The sequence below is a fragment of the Rhinoderma darwinii genome, chromosome 7 (genome assembly GCF_050947455.1).
Source record: "Rhinoderma darwinii isolate aRhiDar2 chromosome 7, aRhiDar2.hap1, whole genome shotgun sequence".
In the NCBI taxonomy this organism is placed as follows: domain Eukaryota; kingdom Metazoa; phylum Chordata; class Amphibia; order Anura; family Rhinodermatidae; genus Rhinoderma; species Rhinoderma darwinii.
The window spans coordinates 97,311,505-97,334,275 of NC_134693.1; the positions used below are offsets into that span (position 1 = coordinate 97,311,505).

At 44.3% G+C, this 22,771-nt stretch overlaps 2 long non-coding RNA genes across 2 annotated transcripts; both read right to left on the bottom strand.

Moving 5' to 3' along the window:
- Positions 1-17,808: 17,808 nt before the first annotated feature.
- Positions 17,809-18,325, bottom strand: LOC142657274 (uncharacterized). The gene is made up of 2 exons (XR_012849870.1): positions 18,248-18,325; positions 17,809-18,160 (listed from the first exon to the last, which is right to left on the bottom strand). It is a non-coding gene; the product is annotated as an uncharacterized LOC142657274 (long non-coding RNA).
- A 744-nt stretch (positions 18,326-19,069) lies between these two features.
- On the bottom strand, positions 19,070-20,036 carry LOC142657275 (uncharacterized). Its single transcript, XR_012849871.1, has 3 exons — positions 19,904-20,036; positions 19,386-19,522; positions 19,070-19,172 (listed from the first exon to the last, which is right to left on the bottom strand). It is a non-coding gene; the product is annotated as an uncharacterized LOC142657275 (long non-coding RNA).
- Between the last annotated feature and the right edge of the window lie 2,735 nt (positions 20,037-22,771).

The window sequence follows — 22,771 nt, forward strand, 5'->3', positions numbered from 1 at the left end:
TGAAGTGGAGTATACCAAAGTGAGCACGGAGAAGGAAGCAAGCCAGGGGCAAAGCAAAGCAGGTTAAGTGGAACTGCAGCAAGGCAGAAGCACGGCAGAAGCAGGCTGGAGCAAGCAGCAGTGAGGCCAGGAATCCAGAAGAATTACAAGCACTGAGGAAGAGAACACGGCAGGTAATAAAGGACAGGGGGCGGAGCTAACTCCGACTGACCAGGCCGCGATAGGTTCTCCCACTCCTGAGCCTGCCACCCTGGTTGGTGGGAGATGGTGTCAGTCGAACAGGTCTGGCCTCAGGTGTGGATTGATTAATCCCAGGAGTATACCTAGACGTAGTACCTGCCAGATCCCTAACAGTACTCCCCCTTTTATGAGGGGCCACCGGACCCTTACTAAGAGGACCCGGTTTAGTAGGGAAGAGAAGGTGGAACCTCCTGATCAATACCCCAGCGTGAACATCACGGGCAGGTACCCAAGTCCTCTCCTCCGGCCCGTATCCTCTCCAATGGACCAGGTACTGGAGGGAGCCCTGGACCATCCTACTGTCCATAATCTTGGCCACCTCGAATTCCACCCCCTCAGGGGTGAGAACGGGAACAGGAGGTTTCCTCGAGGGGGACCAGGACGGGGAGCAGCGTTTAAGGAGGGAGGCATGGAAGACGTCATGTATGCGAAAGGATGGGGGCAGCTCCAGACGGAAGGATACAGGGTTGAGGACTTCAATGATCTTATAAGGTCCAATAAATCGGGGAGCAAACTTCCTGGACGGGACCTTAAGGCGCAAGTTCCTGGACGACAACCAGACCAAATCCCCGACGACAAACCGGGCGTTAGCAGAACGTCTACTATCCGCCTGAATCTTTTGTGCGCTCTGGGACGCCTCTAGGTTCTTCTGAACCTGGGCCTAGACCGTGCACAGTTCCCGATGAACATCCTCTACCTCAGGATTATTGGAACAACCAGGGGAAACGGAGGAGAACCTTGGGTTAAACCCGAAATTACAGAAAAACGGGGAGACCCCTGACGAGTTACTGACCCGGTTATTCAGGGAAAATTCAGCAAGGGGAAGGAATGAGACCCAATCGAATTGACAGTCAGAGATGAAACACCTTAAATATTGTTCCCTGAATCTTTGTTCTCTTCCTCAGTGCTTGTAATTCTTCTGGATTCCTGGCCTCACTGCTGCTTGCTCCAGCCTGCTTCTGCCGTGCTTCTGCCTTGCTGCAGTTCCGCTTAACCTGCTTTGCTTTGCCCCTGGCTTGCTTCCTTCTCCGTGCTCACTTTGGTATACTCCATTTCATCCTGGTCCTGACTACTCATTCACCGCTCCGTTTTCCTCGCGGCGTTCCGTGGCTACTGCCCCTTCCCTTGCGTGTTCCCTGTTTGTTCTCCCGTGCACTTAGACAGCGTAGGGACCGCCGCCCAGTTGTACCCCGTCGCCTAGGGCGTGTCGTTGCAAGTAGGCAGGGACAGGGCGGTGGGTAGATTAGGGCTCACTTTCCCTTCACCTCCTTCCTGCCATTACATAATTACAAGCCTATGTAATGGCAGGAAGGAGGTGAAGGGAAAGTGAGCCCTAATCTACCCACCGCCCTGTCCCTGCCTACTTGCAACGACCCGCCCTAGGCGACGGGGTACAACTGGGCGGCGGTTCCTACGCTGTCTAAGTGCACGGGAGAACAAACAGGGAACACGCAAGGGAAGGGGCAGTAGCCACGGAACACCGCGAGGAAAACGGAGCGGTGAATGAGTAGTCAGGACCAGGATGAAGTGGAGTATACCAAAGTGAGCACGGAGAAGGAAGCAAGCCAGGGGCAAAGCAAAGCAGGTTAAGCGGAACTGCAGCAAGGCAGAAGCACGGCAGAAGCAGGCTGGAGCAAGCAGCAGTGAGGCCAGGAATCCAGAAGAATTACAAGCACTGAGGAAGATAACACGGCAGGTAATAAAGGACAGGGGGCGGAGCTAACTCCGACTGACCAGGCCGCGCTAGGCTCTCCCACTCCTGAGCCTGCCACCCTGGTTGGTGGGAGATGGTGTCAGTCGAACAGGTCTGGCCTCAGGTGTGGATTGATTAATCCCAGGAGTATACCTAGACGTAGTACCTGGCAGATCCCTAACATTTGGTTTAAAGGTGGCATGTCGTATTTGCAGAGTTCCTTAGGTACCAGTACCGTAAAAACCTCTTGAGAAGTGACTCCATTTTCGAAAATAAAACCCTCAAGGCATTCACTAGGGGGGTAGTGAATAGTTTGACCCCACAGCTGTTTCATAGATTTTATTAGAATTAGGCAGTGAAAATGACAAATTAAATTTTTCCCAAAACAATGCTGTTTTAGCTCTAAATGTTTTATTTTTACAAGGGGTAATTGGAGAAAAAAACACCACACAATTTTTTACTCAATTTCTCCTGAGTACAGCAATATCCCATATGTGGCCCTAAACAGCTGTTTGGGCACAAGGCAGGGCTCTGAAGAGAAGGAGCGTCATTTGTCTGTAGGAGCGCAGATTTTGCTGGATTGGTGTTAGATTAAAGGAGTGAAAGAGCACCATGCGCATTTGAGGTCTATTTTAGTGATTTTTCCATAGCATTTGCCCCCAATTGCAGGACTCTGAGGTCTAATAGTAAAGCAAAAACTTCCAAGAAGTGACCCCATTATTTAAAATATACCCCTCAAGGCATTTATTAAGGGGTGCAGTGCGTATGACCCAATACTACTATTTTTACTAGAAAAATGTGCAGTGGATTTTCCGCTGATATGCCATTTAAGTGCACGATATGTTATACCCAGATTGTGCCCCTGAAGACAAATACATCATAAACTGTTAAGCGGGTTCTCCCGGGTATGGCGATGCCATATAAGTGGATGTAAACTGCTGTTTGGGCACACTGAAGGGTTCAGAATGGAGGGAGCGCCATTTGGTTTATGAAGCACAGATTTTGCTTGGTAATTTTTCTGTTTGGGGTTTTGATGGTATTTCAGTTTATAATCTGGGGGCATATGTAAACTGTGCGGAGTACATCAGTACATAATAAGAGGATATAATAATGCGGTAAATAAATAATAATCCGCAGTTCTGTGGCCTGTGTCGCACTGATAAATGGTGCCCGATCTTATTCCCCTTTTGGATCGCACTCTGCACATTTTGTGTCGCCATATTCTGAGAGCCATAACTTTTTTTTTGTGACAGAGCGGTGTGAGGGCTTGTTTTTTGCGGGACAGTCTGTAGTTTTTATCGGCACCTTTTTTGGATACATGCAACTTCTTGATCACTTTTTATTCTATTTTTTGAGAAGCGTGGTGACCAAAAAACAGCAATTCTGCTATTGTTTTTATCCTTTTTTTTTTACAGCGTTCACCGTGTACTATAATTGACATATTTACTTTATTCTGTGGGTCAGTATGATTCTGGCGATACCAAATTTATATTGCTTTTTTATGTTTTACAACTATTTGCACAATAACATTTATTTTGTAAAAATAATGTATTTTTTCTGTTGCCACAATCTGAGAACCACAACTTTAAAAAAATGTTTTGGTCGACAGAGCTGTATGAGGGCTTGTTTTTTGCAAGACGAGCTATATGTTTTTTTATTGGTACCATTTTTGGATACATGCAACTTTTTGATCACTTTTTATTCTAAGGTGACCAAAAACATAGCAATTCTGGTATTGTTTTTTTATTATTTATTTTTATGGCGTTCACTGCATTGGATAAATTACATAATATTTTTATAGTTCAGGCCATTACGGATGCGGCAATACCAATTCTGTATAGTTTATTATTTTTTCTAATAATTAAGTTCTTGATAATGGAAAAAGGGTGAGTTTTAAATTTATTACTTTAAATTCTTACTTTTTTATTTTTGTATAAAAAATTTGTAAACTTTTTTTTAACATTTTTTTTTCGTCTCACTAGGGACTTGAAGGTCCAACTGTCCGATCGCTGTTATAATATCCTACAATACTTATGTATTGCAGCATATTATACCTGTCAAATAGCTACAAATGTATACCACAAAACCATATAGCAAAACGACACATGGTCAATAACAAAATATCTTTATTAGTGCAATAAATACAGACAAAATAATATAATCTCATAAAAACTGTTAAAATCATCTAAAACAAAGGATTGCAGTGGTGGTCAGAAAATACACAACATCAAATATATAGTTATTTATATGGAGCAAACAATGAATCACAACTCGGTTTGATCAGGCAAAAGTCACAAAGTAAAGACGAGGATGGACGGAGGGCCTAAGGGAAAGCCTCCATGACTGCCATAGGAGGGAAGGTTAGCCAATAAGGGGGCAAAGGGTTAGTGGAGGCAGGGAGAGGGAGGAGATGGAGAGGGGAGGAGTTGGGGTTCGGTATCTGTTCCTCCCGCTGTTTTCGGCATTGAGCCGGAAGCAGCGGGAGGAATAACAGGTAAAAAAGTTAGCTCCCACTGCCCTGCTTACCTGCGAGTATGGCGTCTCCAGTCAGCATGCTTGATCAGCTGCGCGCGGCAGCTGAGTTCCACGGTCTGGGGTGGTTGGAGGAGACAGTGGCAGCGCTGGCCAGGATACATCAGGCGGGCCCTTCTTCGCGCCGAGCCCGGCGCTCTGTGTCGGCTGCTAGCCCGGATGCGCTCCCCTCCCCCGCCCCTCTCTCTGGCGCTGGTGACATGGTGGTGGGGGGTAGAGTTGCTAATTGCTGCCCCTGATGAAATCAGAGCAGAGGGCATCGTCGGGAGCGGCGGTTGCTCGGTCACCCCGCCGCTCCCGGCGGTCCCGCCCACCTGAACGGTTGAGTCCGGATGTGGACCAGCGGGCTCGACGTACAGGGGGAGCCCTTCTAAGGACACTGTAGGCCGGCTGCTGGGACGGCCGCCTCCTCCCAGGGCCTGCGTACTGGCAGTAATCCCCAGCCGTGACGGGCTCGGCGGTTCACAGGGAGTCGCAGGCCGGGCTCCCTGTTACGCCACTGCCTTCAGATGCAGTGTCCAGGGTGCAGTCCACGGCCGCCCCGCATGGTGATGTGCCGGCCAGGGGGCAGGCTTCGGTGAGGATGCCAAGAACAGCGACGACGACGAGTCGGAAGTCTGGGTCCTTGCGGTCAGGTGGCAGGTCGCCGGCCCCTCTGTCAGCATGCTAGGGTCCCCGTGTTGGAGATGTTGGTGCGAGTGCCAGTCGTCAGCGAGAGAGGATCTGGAAGATGGAGAGCTGGACGAGTCGCAGCGCGTTCAGAATTTTCCGGCTGGCGGGAACACAGCGCCTGGGCAGCCTGGTGGGTGCGTAACTCCTACTTTGCCGTATCCAGCAATTTTCATGTCGGGTGTTGGGGGTGGGGCAGCGAGCGCGGAAGTATCGGCTGTCGGTAGTGGCGTTGCCGGGCGCGATGGCTTATCGGATTTAGTGGGTATTTTGCGCAAGTTAGTCGGGCGCTTAGATAGGGCTGCGGCGCCTGCAGTTCCGGCGGGGTCCCCGGCGGTGGTCTGGGAAGGTCCTCGTGATGTACAGCCGCAGTCCCTGGTTGGAGAAGTTTCGGGGGCATCCAAGGAAGCAGTGGCAGTGTCTGTTCAAACCAAGGCGCTGAAGGACGGGGATAGAATTTGGCTTGATGATCGTGCTCGGGGCGAGGTTTATGTCTGTTTTGAGGGTCCTTTAGGGGCCCACCTTAAACAGGAGGTTCGAGAATGGATTTGGAAGGACGAGTACGTGGAAATTTTTTCTCTTCTGCCGCTTGCGAAGTTCAACTTGGATAAGGGCAAGCGGGATGAGAGTAAGAAGGAGGAAGGAGGAAGAGGAGCGTCGGCGTTATAGGCTTATCCCGCAGACGTTCGTGAATTGGTCGCAAGCTTTTGCTATTTTGGCGAGTGTGATTGGGGAAAAGGCGCCTGAAAATTGCTCAGCGTTGTTTTGTTATTTCGATGCCATCGGGGAGGCTCATCGGGCGTACGGGGGTCAGGTGTGGTTGCGGTATGATGAGCAGTTTCGCCAGCGGAAAGCGGTCCGGCCGGCGATTCGGTGGGATCAGAAGAATATTGCGCTTTGGTTGCGGGTAACGGCCACGTTAAGCAGTCCTTTCCCGGAAGCATTGGCCAAGGAGGTCAGTCTAGTCAGTCCGGACAGGGCTCTGGGTCAATACTCGGGTTCTGCTGGCAATTCAATGATGGCCAGTGTAAGTTCGTGGCCACTTGTAAATGTAAGTATGTCTGTTCGGAGTGCAACGGCTCCTCACATGGGGCTGCAAAATGTATGCGAAAAGGGAAGCGGTCAGGCACTCAGTCCTCCTCCGTTGGTCAAGGGGCTGTCGCCGGTGAGGGTGGAAAGGATGGCCCCGTATCTAAATGAATATCCGAATAGGGTTGCAGCCAAGTTAATTTATGAGGGGTTTTTGTTTGGTTTTGTTATTCCCCCTCCTCCGTATGAGGTTCCGCTTACACGGCGCAATCTTAAGTCGGCTTATTTGCACTCGGCGGTCGTTTCAAAAAAACTTTTGAAGGAAGTTTCGTTGGGTCGCATGGCCGGGCCTTTTGTCGAGCCGCCGATAGAGAATCTAGTGCTATCCCCCTTGGGAATTGTGCCGAAGCGGGAGCCCCATAAATTCCGTTTGATTCAGCATTTGTCTTTTCCCAGGGGGTCGTCGGTAAATGATGGGATAGATCACGATTTATGCTCAGTTGTTTACACGTCATTTGACAAAGCGGAGGTGTTAGTGCGTGAGGCGGGGCCTGGGACGTTGTTGGCAAAAACTGACATTGAGGCGGCTTTTCGCTAGCTGCCGGACAATCCGGAGAGCCAACGGCTGTTGGGTTGCTTCTGGAACGGGGGGTTTTATGTCGATAGGTGTCTTCCAATGGGGTGCTCCCTTTCTTGCGCATACTTCGAGGCATTTAGTAGCTTTGTGGAATGGGTGACGAAGGGCGTAGCTGGGGTGGATTCGTTAATACATTATCTTGACGATTTTTTGTGCGTCGGCCCTAGCGGTTCCCCTATTTGCGGTTATTTGTTGTATTCCTTGCAGAAGGTTGCGACGGATTTTGGAATTCCTCTGGCGCCTGGTAAAACGGAGGGCCCTGTCCCTACCATCTGTTTTTTAGGGATCGATATTGATTTGGTTGCAATGCAATTCGAGTGCAGGCTTCCTGAGGATAAATTACTGTCATTGCGTCAAGAGGTGAGGCGTGCCTGCCGATTGAAGAAGATCACTTTGCGCGATCTCCAGTCTCTGCTGGGGAAGTTGAACGTTGCCTGTCGGATTATGCCAATGGGTAGAGATTTTAGTAGGCGATTGGCGGCAGCGACGGTGGGTATCCGGGCATCCCCTCATTTCGTGAGGATTGTGGTGGAACACAGGGCGGGTCTGCAGGTCTGGGACGCGTTTCTCGGGCAATATAATGGTAGATCGTTGTGGATGTCGCTGGTACAGGATATGAGCGAGTTGGAGCTGTTTACTGACGTGGCGGTGTCCGGTGGTTTTGGTTCGTATGCAGGAGGTCAATGGTGTGCGGGGGACTGGCCCCACAGCTGGGTGCTCAGTGGTCTTACACGGAATCTGGCCCTGCTCGAGCTGTTCCCCATCATGGTTGTGGTGACCATTTGGGGGCACATTCTCAGGGATAAAAAGGTTCATTTCCACTGCGATAACATGGGAGTGGTGTTAGTGATTAATAACGTATCGGCATCTTCTCCACCTGTGGTTCAGTTGTTGCGTCACTTAGTCTTGGTGTGCTTGTCCTTAAACACGTGGGTGGTTGCGGTGCATGTACCGGGGGTTTACAATTGTATCGCTGATGCTCTTTCTCGCTCGCAGTGGGATCAATTTAGTTAATTGGCACCGGGAGCGGAGCTGTTCGGTTTGGCTTGCCCGGAACATCTATGGGATCTGGTTTCGGTCCCGTGGAACGGTTGATCGAACGGTCGTTGGCTAGTGCGACTTGGAGTACTTATTCGGCTTGTTGGCAGCAGTGGGAGGAGTGGGTAAGAGTGTTGGGTAACGTCAGCACGGATCAAGACAGGTTGGTGGCATTGTTATACTGGTTGGGGGATGCTTGGGAGGCAGAGTTTTCTCTGGCTAAGGTAAATAGTTTCATTGCTGGGTTGGCGTTTGGATTTAAATTACGGGGTTTTCAGGATGTGTCCTAGAATTTTTTGGTAAGGCAAGCTGTGAAGGGTTTGTGTCACGGCAGGGCTGAAGCAGATCAGAGGCGACCCATGTCTTTTACCCTTTTTGGTTCGTTGGGCGCATTGCTGGGGGCTGTTTGTAATTCGCCTTATGAGGTAGAGTTGTTTCGTTTGGCTTTTTCTCTAGCGTTTTTTGGAGCACTCAGAATTGTTGAGTTGGTTTCTCCTAGTGCGGTGAGGGCTGGGGGATTGCGACAAGCGGATGTGGGTCTATATGGGGATAGACTCGAGTTGTTTTTTTGGCGGTCCAAGACTGATCAAGTAGGACGGGGTAAGTGGATAGTGTTGTTTGCCCTCCCGGGGTCGGCGATATGTCCGGGCATTTGTGTTCGACACAGGGATTTGGAGTCAGGAGTTGGAAGATATTGGCGGAGTGATGGAGTACATTTGACCGAGGTTGGAATTCATTTGTGGAGCCTGTCCTTAGCAGAAGGAATTGAGAGGGCGGTGGTGGTTTGGAAGGACTCACAGGCTTAAGGTGGTCAAGGCCTGTTTCGCTGTGGCGGGGGGAGTCCTGGAGGTTGGTCAGTACAAAATGGTGGGGGGTCGCATCGGGGGTATGCGTCCCCCAAAAAGGTATATAATTTGAAGACTTCATAGGGTGTTATCCCTTTGAAGTGGTCTTCTGGTGGTTGGAGCCATCTGCAGAGGTGAGCGGTGCCTCCGAGCTGGTTTACGGTTGGAGGTAAATAGTTGTTGGTGGTTTGCAGATGGCTAACTTAAAAGGAAAATCTGTAAAAAAACTGGCTTCAAGGAAAAAGAAATATAAGAAATTCCCTGTATTAAATAATGTAATTGGGATGAAGTATTAGAGGAATAGAAAGGGTAAAAGAGCGAGAAAGAACCTCTTCTGAAACATCTGCCATAGAGAGATATGTCCATTATAGGAAGTATATCAATGAGAGGCAGAGAAAGTGTTTTTCACAGTGTTTTTTGCATGCAGCGCAGTGGCCACGGGCGAAAAACGCAATGGTAAATGCTGCGCAAATCGCAGGCAGGTCAAAGTCTGCCTCAAAATTTTTCTGCCTGCAAAAAAACTCTGTGTGAACAGGGCCTTAGAGTTCGGAACGTCACTTCCGGTATTGCGTGAGTAAACGTAGAAAGGTTTGTTTATATAATATAGAGACATTTAAATTGTTTCAATGCTGTGAAACATAGTATTCCTGATGAAGGGGGCTGCCCCGATACAACTGACACAGTGGGTTTTATAAGTTTTAATACTTTTTACTATATTAAATATCTGCTCCTATGCACTCTTACTAGGGTCCTGACGCTGAAGGGCTCCTACCACACCACTCGTCGTAGTGACTACTGCACCCAGTCCAGTACAATTCAGGAGTGTACTACTAGGCCACATCTCAGGCCTGCAGGGCAACCATTCATCACTGCAGCTATCTAAGCGGCCCTCTAATACATGGAACGTTCTTTATCCTAATCAGGACCTAGTTACAGCCTCTCCTGGGTTTGAGCACAGTACTGCTCTACTGACCACTGGTTCCCATGCCAGGCTGACTATTCTCACAGCCCCAGTAGACTCCTCAGAGCGAACCACTCTAGGCTGACGGTACTCTTCAGCCACGCATGTTTCAGTGACAGCCTACACTTATAGGCCTACCCCTACGTAGGATAGGCCTTCTCTATCAGCCTACAGACCATAAGAGGTCATTTTGTTAGCTTATTTTCTGCTTTGTTATTGACTCTCACCGTCTCACCTGACGCATCACTGCCATTACACTCTGATCCCAGCCAGCACCAGGCTCTTTCTTTCCAAACCCCCTGTACCTCCCCAGTCACTGTCCAGCAGCCTCTCATTGCTATGTACAGTGACAGCACCGCACATAAGACAGTGCCACTGGGAACTGCGGCCTGTCCTCCTGCCAACCTGTAAGACAAAACCTTCTATACAGTGAGACACAACAGATACACAAATATACATTAACAGTGAGCACCTAAAGAGTTAATATAAAGAAACAGGCAACCAATTTAATAACATAATCAGTTTATAAGCTGGAAATGGAGGTTATACGGCTCGCCCTCATTACAAGCTGCTTGCAATCGACCAACTCATTTATCTGGGATCTGCATGAATTTAAGGGTCTGTTCTGGGATTTGAATTTATTTAGAGGTCTTGGTCAGGTATCTAAATCCATTTTCTTTACTCTGGTTTGGGGTCTGAATTTAGCGGTCTGGTCTGTGGTCTGCAATTAATTGAGGGGTCTGGTCTGAGGTCTGACATTATTTAGATGTCTGGTCTAGGGTCTGCATTCATTTTATTTACTCTGTTTTGGGGTTTACATTTTGGAGTCTTGCCTGGGGTCTGCAGTTAATTGGGTCTGTTCTGGGGTCTGGTCTAGGGTCTGAATTTATATAGGGGTTTAGGATGGTGTCTAAATTTATTTGGTGGTCTGGTCTGGGGTCTGCATGAATTAAGGGGTCTATTTTGTGGTCTGAATTCTTTACGTTGCTCTAGAAGCTGAAGATGGCTGCAGAAGTGAAGAACTAAAGATATCTCAGCAGCAAACTCTGTAATGTTATGTCAGGAGAAGTCATCATAGCGGTCCAGGCTGGGTGGAGATAAAATGGAAAGAGAAAGTCTACAATCAGAAAAGACATCACCTGTGATTTACCCATTTTAACCCCTTCCCTCTTTAGCCACTTTTGACCTTCCTGACCGAGCCTCATTTTTCAAATCTGACATGTGTCAATTTATGTGGTAATAACTCCGGAATGCATTCACCTATCCAAGCGATTCTGAGATAGTTTTCTCGTGACACATTGGACTTTAAGTTACTGGCAAAATTTGCTCGATATGTTCAGTATTTAGATGTGAAAAACACCAAAATTTAGCGAAAAATTGCAAAAATTTGCATTTTTCTCAATTTAAATGTATCTGCTTGTAAGACAGGCATTTATAACACACAAAATTGTTGCTAATTAACATCCCCCATATGTCTACTTTAGATTGGCATTGTTTTTTGAACATCCTTTTATTTTTCTATGACATCACAAGGCTTAGAACTTTAGCAGCAATTTCTCACATTTTCAAGAAAATTTCAAAAGGCCATTTTTACAGGGGCCAGTTCAGTTGTGAAGTGGCTTTAAGGGCCTTATATATTATAAACCCCCAAAAAGTCACCCCATTTTAAAAACTTCACCCCTCAAAGTATTCAAAACAGCATTTAGAAAATGTCTTAACCCTTTACACATGTCACAGGAATTAAAGCAAAGTAGAGGTGAAATTTACAAATTTCATATTTTTTTGCAGAAATAAATTTTTAGTACAATTTTTTTTATAACACAGAAGGTTTTACCAGAGAAATGCAACTCAATATTTGTTGCTCAGTTTCTGCAGTTTTAGAAAATATCCCACATGTGGCCGTAGCGTGCTACTGGACTGAAGCATCGGCCTCAGAAGCAAAGGAACACCTAGTGGATTTTGGGGCCTTATTTTTGTTAGAATAAATTTTAGGCACCATGTCAGGTTTGAAGGGCTCTTGTGGTGCCAAAACAGTCAAAATCCCCCAAAAGTGACCCCATCTAGGAAACTACACACCACAAGGAAATTATCTAGGGGTACAGTGAGCATTTTGACCGCACAGGTTTTTTACAGAAATTATTGGAATTAGGACATGAAAATTAAAATCGACATTTTTTCAAAGAAAATGTAGGTTTAGCGATTTTTTTTCTCATTTCCACAAGGACTAAAGGAGAAAAAGCACCGTAAAATTTGTAAAGCAATTTCTCCCGGGTAAAACAATACCCCACATGTGGAAATAAACGGTTGTTTGGAGACACGGCAGGGCTGAGAAGGGAAAGAGCGCTATTTGGCTTTTGGAGCTCAAGTTTAGCAGGAATGGTTTGCGGAGGCCATGTCGCATTTACAAAGCCCCTGAGGGGACAAAACAGTGGAAACCCCCACAAGTGACCCCATTTTGGAAACTACACCCATTGAGGAAATTATCTAGGGGTACAGTGAGCGTTTTGACCCAACAGGTTTTTTGCATAAATTATTGGAAGTAGGCCCTGAAAATGACAATCTAAATTTTTTCAAAGAAAATGTAGGTTTAGCTAATTTTTTCTCATTTCCACAAGGACTGAAGGAGAAAAAGCAGTGTAAAATTTGTAAACCAGTCTCTCCCGAGTAAAACAATACCCCACATGTGGTAATAAACGGCTGTTTGGACACACGGCAGGGCTTCGAAGGGATGGAGTGCCATTTGGCTTTTGGAGTTCACATTTAGCAGGAATGGTTTGCGGAGGCCATGTCACATTTACGAAGTCCCTGAGGAGACAAAACAGTAGAAATCCCCCACAACTGACCCCATTTTGGAGACTACACCCATTGAGGAAATTATCTAGGGGTATAGTGAGCGATTTGACCCCACAGTTTTTTTGCAGAAATTATTGGAAGTAGGCCCTGAAAATAAAAATCAACATTTTTTCAAAGAAAATGTAGGTTTAGCTTATTTTTACTCATTTCCACAAGGACTGAAGGAGAAAAAGCACCACAAAATTTGTAAAGCAATTTCTCCCGAGTAAAACAATGCCCCACATGTGGTAATAAACGGCTGTTTGGAGACACGGCTTGGCTTAGAATGGAAAGAGCGCTATTTGGCTTTTGGAGATCACATTGAGCAGGAATGGTTTGCGGTGGCCATGTCACATTTGCAAAGCCCCTGAGGGGAAAAAACAATGAAAACGGCCAAAAAGTGACACCATTTAGGAAACTACACCTCTTGAGGAATTCATCTAGGGGCGAAGTGAGCATTTTGACCCCACAGATGTTTCATAGAATTTATTAGAATTGGGCAGTGAAAATAAAAACAATCCTTTTTCTTCAATAAGACGTAGCTTTAGCGCACATTTTTTCATTTTCGCAACAAATAAAGGAAAAAAAAGAACCCAACATTTGTAAAGCAATTTCTCCCGAGTACGGCAATACCCCATATGTGGTCATAAACTGCTGTTTGGGCACACGGCAGGGCTCAGAAGTGAAGGACCGCCATTTGGAGTGCAGATGTTGCTGGATTGGTTTCTGGGCGCCTGTGGGCCCAAAACAGTGGAAACCCCCCAGAAGTGACCCAATTTTGGAAACTACACCCCTCAATGCATTTACCTTTGGGTGTAGTGAGCATGTTAACCCTGCAGGTGTTTTGTAGAAATTAGTGTGAACTCGATGTTGCAGAGTGAAAATGGGATTTTTTCCACAGATATGTGGACAATATGTGGTGCCCGGCTTGTGCCACCATAACAAGACAGCTCTCTAATTATTATGCTGGGTTTCCTGGTTTTAGAAACACCCTACATGTGGCCCTAATCTCTTGCCTGGACAGTCGACCAGGCTCAGGAGTGAAAGCGTACCATGTAAAATTGAGGCCTAATTTCGCGATTTACAAAGTATTGGTTCACAACTGCAGAGGCTCAGATGTGAAATAATAAAAATAAACCCCTGGGAAGTGACCCCATTATGGAAACTGCACCCTTCAAGGCATTTATTAAGGGGTGTAGTGAGCATTTTCACCCCACAGGTCTTTTCCATAAATAAATGCGCTGTTGATGGTGCAAATAAAAAATTTATATTTTTCCCTAGATATGCCATTCAGTGGCAAATATGTCGTGCCCAGCTTATGCCACTGGAGACACACCCCCCAAAAATTGCTAAAAGGGTTCTCCCGGGTATGACGGTGCCATATATGTGGAAGGAAACTGCTGTTTGGGGACGCTGTAGGGTTCAGATGGGAGGTAACGCCATTTGGCTTTTGGAGCGTGGATTTTGCTTGGTAGTAGTTTTGTTTGGAGTCTTGCTGGTGTTTCCGTTTATAATGTAGGGCATATGTAAGCCGGGCGGAGTATATAAGTGGCATAGTCAGGTGGTATAATAATGGGGTTAAAAAAAACAATAAAATGATCCAAAAATGTGTGTTACGCTGTGACACAATCATTTCTGCACAGGCCGGTGTCGCACTGATATATGGCGTCCTTTATTATCCCCCTTTTGATCCACACTCCGCGCCTTTGTAGTTTGGGGAATTTTGCTAGGAAGTGTTGTCCTGGTATAATACGGGCACCGTCGCTTCCAGCGGATATGTTTGGGCCCTCCCTTTCCTGGTTCCCTAATTTTAGGTCCTTGATAAATCGCCTCTTCAAACAGAAGAAATGTTCCCCTCGGGCACAACTGCATATTTTTTTATTTCCTGACTTATTGGAGCCATAACTAATTTTATTTTTCATAGACGTAGCGGTATGAGGGCTGGTTTGTTGCGGGACGAGCTGTAGTTATTATTGGTACCATTTTGGGGTACATGCAACTTTTTGATCACCTTTTATCCTATTTTTTGGGATGCCAGGTAAACAAAAAAACGCAATTCTGGCACAGCTTTTTTCGTTTTTTTTATACAGCGTTCACCATGCGTTATAAATTACATGTTAACTTTATTCTGCGGGTCAGTACGATTCCGGCGATACCTATTTTATAGGACTTTTTTATGTTTTACAACTTTTTGCACAATAAAATTACTTTTGTAAAAAGAATGTATTTTTTCTGTCGCCAAGTTGTGAGAACCATAACTTTTTAATTTTTTTGTCGACGGAGGTGTATGAGGGCTTGTTTTTTGCGGGACGAGCTATAGTTTTTATAGGTACCATTTTTGGATACGTGCGACTTTTTGATCACTTTTTATTCTAACATATGTAGGGCAAAGTGACTAAAAAACAGAAACTCTGGTAACGTTTTTTACGGGTTTTTTTACGCTGTTCACCGCGTGCAATAAATAATATAATATTTTGATACCTCAGGTCGTTACGGTCGCGGCGATACCAAATACATATGGTTTATTATTATTTTTCAATAATAAAGGACTTGATAAGAGTAAAAGGGGGATTGTGTTTTATTTGATTACTTGAAACTTTTATTGTTTTCAAAGTTTTATTATTTGCACTTTTTTTTACACTTTTTTATACTTTTTTTACACTTTTTCTCAAGTCCCACTAGGGGACTTGAAGGTCCAACGGTCAGATTTTTTTTTTTCTAATACATTGCACTACCTATGTAGTGCAATGTATTAGATCTGTCAGTCATTCACTGACAGCAAGCCGATTAGGCTTCGCCTCCCGGTGGGGCCTAAATCGGCTTCTGTAATGGCAGAGCAGGAGACCATTGTGTCTCCTGTTGCCATAACAGCAGTCGCAAGTCCTTAATGCCTGTCAGGGCTGGCGATCTGCTAGTAACCGCTACGATGAAGCAATCGCTTTAGATTGCTGCATTGAAGGGGTTAATGGCAGGGATCGGAGCTAGCTCCGGTTCCTGCCGTTACAGGTGGATGTACAGTACAGCTGACTTCCACCGCTGATGACGCCGGATCAGCTCCTGACCCGGCGCCATCTTGCCGGCAGCTACGGAAGCCGATCAGGCTCCGCCGCCGTGCGGATCTTGATCGGCTTCGGTGCTAGGCAGACCGGGAGGCCAGTATTAGGTCTCCGGTTGCCATTGCAGCCACCGGAACGCCGGCAATTTCATTACTGGGGTTCCGATGAGCTGCAAACACCTTAAGTGCAGCGATCGCGTTTGAGCGCTGCACTTAAGGGGTTAATGGCAGGGATCGAAGCTAATTTCGGTCCCCGCCGTTACAGCCGGATGTCAGCTGTAAGATACAGCTGAGATCCGGTGATGATGGCACCGGCTCAGCTTCTGAGCCGGTCCCAAACATTCGGCGTATATGTACGGCAAGATGCGGGAAGTCAATGCTTTCCATGACGTACATTTACGGCAAATGTCGGTAAGGGGTTAAGGCGGACCTGTCAGCTCTCCTGATATGGAGCATCTTTACTCAGAACTCTGTGTTGTGATGGTCTTCTGTTATTTTTCCTGGAAATGTGAAAATAAGGCCATCATGGAAACGCATTGGCATGCAACTAATTGATTTTACTTACAAATCAACAGCCGCAGTACAAAGCTATACATTGAGTTGCATGCAACCCTTAAATAAGTAAAAGAAATAAAAAATAAGATCCTAGCCTAAATAGCAATTGAGTGTTAGCATTCACCTTGTCTATAGAATGTATACCTATGTAAGGCCAAGTACCGGCAAGGACCACAGGGTTAGTCGCAAGCAATAAAATACAGTAGACCCAAGTAATGCAAACAACAAATTCTTTACTGACCAGTGGTATATAAACATCCACAAGGGGATGTAAACACTACTCTACAAAAAAGAGGCACAATCTCTTTCAAACTTTACACAAATAATGGCGCAATGCGGCATGGGTGGCACACCAGCTTCTTTTGTTTGTTGGACGGAGCATTAACTCATCCTTGCTTCGCTTTAGGAGTAAGTCCTCTTCTTCAAACATCTGCCCATTTATTTCAATAGGAAAAACAGCGTTCTGTTCCGACGGGCCATTTTTTTAAAAACGGCAGCGAAAAAGAAGTGCAGGTCACTTCTTGGGACGTTTTTGGAGCCATTTGCATAGACTCTATTGAAAACAGCTCCAAATACGGCCGTAAAAAACGCAGCGAAAAACGCAGCGAAAATCGCAAGTGGCTTAAAAAAACGTTTGAAAATCAGGAGCTGTTTTCCCTTGAAAACAGCTCCGTATTTTCAGACGTTTTTGAGTTTGCGTGTGAACATACCCTAACTGCAAATTAACCTGCCATACATATTGGGAAGAAAAAGAAGGAAAGTTTGTGCTCCTGGACTGTACAATACAAAATCTTCAATGTATCATTGTCTCAATTTATTTACCGCCACCCTTTAATCCTTATGTCTTGGGTGTGGTACAGGAGTCTATTGATAAAAAGCCCTTGCAGATTATCCACTGCTACTAATTGGCGACTTCAATGGAGTAATGGACTTTAGTATGGACAAATGTAACAGGTGGGAGTGGGTTTAGGATGGTTACTGCCCCGCAGAGGAAATTGCACAGCTAGAACTTCAGACGACACAGGTATAAGATGCTGAATAGAACTTTACTCCAACAGAGGCACAGTCTTCACGGTTATAATATTTAATACATAAGCTTGACGGTTTCACTAATAAATAGGCTCTATACTTGGCGGTTTCTGATTTAACTTGTGAGAATGGGACAATGTGTTTGCTATGGTTCAGTCTCAACTTAAACTTGTGCTGCAGAGGGTCTTTGTTCTCATATGAAATGCTGAGCTAGCGATACGCCATTCAGGCTAGCAATACAAAGTATTTTTGGTTGATCAGTCACTTTGTAACTTCTGCCCTAACTGCCAATCTCAACTGGCAGCTCTCATCCTGCCCGTTTGTCCAATCTGAGATCTGTGGGGATTGTGTCACCCTAGCGGCTTCCCTGCTTAATGTGATTGTCTCCGCTTGTAAAGAGAGCCCAACATTACATTTTATGGAACTGAAATTTAAACAACTATCAAATATATCAATATTTTACATCTCCTGTCACTTTTTGTCCAACACATGATCTAATCCAGTACATATGGCGGCACGTTCCATACTCTCTGTATTGTGTACATATGATACAATGTCCTGTCACCTACCACTGGATTAAACGCGATGTCACACAAATAGCGCTGTGAATGGTCGGATAAGTGAATTGTATACACTGTGGTAAGTTGTAGCCGGACACTGAACACACTAATTAATACCAGTCACACTTATGGATTGATGTTAAAGATTTATTTAAGGTTTTTGTGGATCAAAATATATAATGGTAAAGATGATGTTATACAAGATCCAGCAAAAACGATGGAAGATGTCACAGTATATACTGTAGTATCAGTAAGTGGTGGGAAATCTGTATTCCAGAGACACAGGAAGAGATGACATGTTCTCCTGTTCTGGGCCTGGTCTTCTGGGTAACATTGAGGCACCGGTAACCACACTGATGTCTCTTCTGTGACAGATGTAGAAAATTTTAAGTCTCGCCATTGGAATACTTGTAAGATGGCGGGGTTCTGCCCTCGGTTATTATTGGCATTGATGTTGATGGTCTGTTTGTATCTGCTGACTTGTTCTGGGGGGAGAAGCGCACAATCCTATTAAATATTAATCATTCAGGCTGCTTAACAAATATAGAGGGGACATATCTAGAGGAACTTACCTTTCTATCAGCAATGATGGCGGCTCCTCCGGTCACAGGGAGCGCAGTTCTCGCCAGATATACTGCGGAATTGATGTTTATGCTGCAAGAGAAATATTTGCTATTAATGCTCTACTAATGTGTGTTTCTTAGCAGGCACAAAATATAGAAGAAGTTTTATTGTGGATTTTCCTATTTGATCCTAGGGGTTACACTACAAACCTTGAAGATGGTTGACATCCAAGTGATGGGTTTGATCTAAAGCTGCGCTGTTCAGGCTGTTACAGGAACTTTCTGATGTTCTAAATTTTTATACACCTGAGATGGTAAATGTTCCTTAGGAGTCCTGCAAGATGGCAAGTAATGTCTTATATCAATAACAATGTTCCTTGTATCTATCATGTAGTTTCTGCCGCTTACGGCACTTTTCTAAAAAAGTGGACAGAGAGTAGCTGAAGCAGCAAAGCCACCAGCGGCCGACAATTTTATCATAATAACATGGATTATTAGTTATTAAGGTGTGGGCCTTTTAATAAATTAGGCACATTTTACTCCATGTTTTTTTATATTAAGACCGGTGTATGAAACGTCAGTCTTAATGAATTCCCACCAATCTATTATACTACATACACGCTTACAGTTTTCTTCTAAAGCCCATAACCTTCATTTAGAAATTAAAGAAATATCTGAATACAAGAAAATTGAACTAGAAGATAGAATTACTTATTTACAATTTCTTTATGTTGGTTGATAAAATAAATTACTGATACAGAGGAAGACTTAAGAGATGGAAGAACATTCTCACAGCAAACATAATAGACAAGTACAATGCTCTCACCTTATGTGCTGTAAGGACATGAACAGACGCAGCTACTTTTTTTGTCCTAACCTCCTAATGCCCTTCAAATAGGTCTTGCGGTCAAAGCGTCCACCAGCCAATGGGATGCTGGAATGAGAAATACATTGATGTAAGACATATGATAATGTTAGCAGGTAACCACACAATAATTGTTTAGTTTCACATCCTATAATCCTCCAGTACTGTCACCCAGGTATACAGCGGCCTGCCCCAAATTGTGAGCTCTGGCTATAAGGCCCTTGTAGTAATGGCGGCTACTGAAAGGATCATACCAACAACATGGAGGAAACCATGACTTACTTATCTGAACCAGGTCTGAGCTTTACTTCAAAGATGCCAAAAACGGGTCGGTGGTCTGAGGTCTTCAAAACAGGGCAAGAGTCGTATTTCAGGACTCGCACATCTCCCTCATATTGGCTTTTATACAACACCCTGTCCTGTAGAGGTCATGAAAATAACAAATATCATCAGTGCAATCATATTATAATTTATTTATAAACCTCATAGCATCATAGACTGAACATATTTTATTTAAGTAATATAAATTTTGAGACTTTGTTGCATTTAAGGTTTGACTTGGCCACATAGATTTAATGAAATAAGTATCTTTGAGCCATGCTAGGCGAAGACATATTACACTGGGAGACGATGACAAACTCACTACAAGTAAAATGGACTGGATGCTTTGTTCGTAAGAATTATTTCTCCATCTATAATAACAATTCATTACCTTGGGCGAGGGGATTTATTATATGAAAATCTATTCATGAAATGTAGTCTTTCTTTAGCTCTGTAGACCTGGAAAAAAGATATCTTACCGTATAAGATGGGACTCTCTGCTTTTCTGATGTATCGTAGGTGTCTGTGCCAATGTCGAACTTATATGTAGGAAGGAATTCAATGGTGTGCTCCTTAAACCCTACAAATATGGACCCTTAAAATAAAAAAATAAAAAAACATGTCAGTATTAAAAACATGTGCAAGAGATGTAGGGCTATATAAGAATGTGGAGAACATATGAACCATCATGACAGTGATTTGTATTGATCTGTCGAGGTGTATGTGGTAATAATACAGGCTGAGGAGTGATAGAGATCTGTCTACTAGTAACTGTACCGTTGTTCTTGGCTTCATTCAGATGGTCGTGTTTGAGGAGACTGGACATATCTCTTCCTTTAATGTTCTTCAGAAGAGATTCCACGTTTTTTCTGTCCTCTTTCAGTTGAAAATTGAGGTCCCCAAACCAAAAAACTCGATCAAAGCGGCTGGTGACGTCCACTGTAGAATGAGATAAACACAGGACACAATTAGACCACGTGACTGCATTAGAGTCAATGGAGATAAATAGAGAGATAAAGGAATCGATAGGTTCAACCACATAAGTATTACTCACAGGCATTGGAGTTTATTCTTTCCGGAATAATTTGAGGCAGACGGAGACCCTCAGTGATAGTTTTATAGTCCTGGATCCTCTTGTAGACTGCCCCAACTGCCATCAAAAATATACATATCAGTAAATGTGACCTCCTGGAATTTAGGACAACCACCACATTTAAGTTTTCTTTGACAATAGGTTTCTTTATCTTATATTATCTAGGTATCGTATCTACTTCTTGGGCTGTGTAGTCTGAATGTTCCCTCAACAATTAATTTTTTACAAATAGTATTTATATTAATTGGATTTCTATTGACATTTTAGAAGATGAGACTGGTGGAGTTCCATGATCTGGGTCCGCACTCTGTACACCAGACGCACTGATATTTCTGTTACTGTAAATCTAAGACACAATCATTTTCATGACAGAGGATAATGTATTTCTATAGCAGTCTGTAGAGGACATTAGGCCGTTTATCCTTCCACTATTATTCTCTCGTTATGTAGAATAAGTTTGATGGATTAGAAGAAGTTTGACCAAATGAGGAAGAACTTTTAATTTTACACCAAAACATCAATAGTACAGATCTTTTCATATCATCTCATATATTCCAGCTTATTATTATTAAACAGCAGCACTTTTATACACAATAACACTGTACATAGTCATATATTAAAAACAGACATACTTACATCTCATATGGGAATTAATAAACAGGAATGATGTCCCAAAGACGGTGAAGGCAACACCCAAGGCTCCTTTCGTTTTGACATGGTGGAATAGCCTGGTTGTTACATGGGTGTGCTCTACCTCTGTATAAGAAATGAAACACAAGAAGAAGGGTTAGTGGTTAATAGTATAACATGCAACAATGAAACAGAGATAGTTTCCTATTAAACGCTGGAAATATTACTACAACACCATTTCACACTTTGTAACTGTGGAGTAAACTATCAGATCTCCAATACTCCACAGTGAAGAATCTGAGAGTTGGGTTCTTAGACATCTAGTTCTAATGACTAAATAAGAAGTTCCAACTAATGACTTCAATTAGGACTTATTATGTAAATGTAAGAAAGTGAATCTTACCTGAGCAGAACCAGATCAGTTCCCGTCGAATAAAGATGGTGAGATACAGGACTCCGAGCCCGGATGAATGGTATAGCACGTAGTGTGGACCAAGAGTCTCTTGTAATTTTATCTCCCATTCCCGTCTACAAGAAGACACAATTTCAAGTTTACATATTAATAAATGACACCAGATTAAAATATTGAACTCATTTATTAAATAATCAATATTATAACCTCTGGGGTTAAATAGGAAAATTTAGGAGTGATCCTACAATAAGTAGTAGTTTAAGAGAGAATTTCAATCAGCCGACCTGTAGTCCATCTGCAGACATAGACTGTTGTAAGACAACCTGAGAAGACTTACCTGTTTGGACATCCTTCCTGAACGCCAATTACGTAAATGTCTTTGGTGTCATCTGATGGCAACAGCAGATCCTCTAGATTTTGTGGGAACTCCTGCTCAAAATATGAAGATATTAATAATGTATACACAGAGCACCAACCAAACTGACATCTTCTATATCACCTACAAAAAAATTATATCTGATCGAATTGGATTTTAGTCTTTATAGACTATGGCCAGTGCTGCAGTCTTAGGATCAGAGGCATTGCCATTCCAAAGACATAGATTATTAGTTTGACAGTTTGCAGTGTGTGCAGCAACATTGATTGGCCCAAATGTTTAGAAAATTTGGGCCTAGGGTAGTATATAATATGTCTATCTCATATCCAACTGCAAATTTATCCAACTTTAGGCTATGTTCACACGGAGTATTTTGCAGGAGGAATATCTGCCTCAAAATTCAGTTTGGAAGTTTTAGGCAGATTTTCCTCTCCCTGCACGCCGATTTTCGCAGAGTTTTTCAAGGCGTTTTTCGCCCGCGGCCATTGAACGCCGCGGGCATAAAACACTGCGAAATACGCTTTATCTGCCTCCCATTGAAGTCAATGAGAGGTCAGAGGCGGAAGCGCCCGAAGATAGGGCATGTCGCTTCTTTTTACCGCGAGGCAGTTTTACTGCTCGCGGGAAAAAGACGCCGACGCCTCCCATTCAAATAAATGGGAGGCATTTTCGGGCCGTTTTTGCTGAGTTTTGCGATGCGGTTTCCACGTCAAAAAACTCGGCAAAATACTCCGTGTGAACATAGCCTTAGATCAGATACACTCATGGTTCACAATAGATATTGTATATTTCTTCTCACCTTTCCCTCCATATTCCAGGTGGCAACGTATAATCTC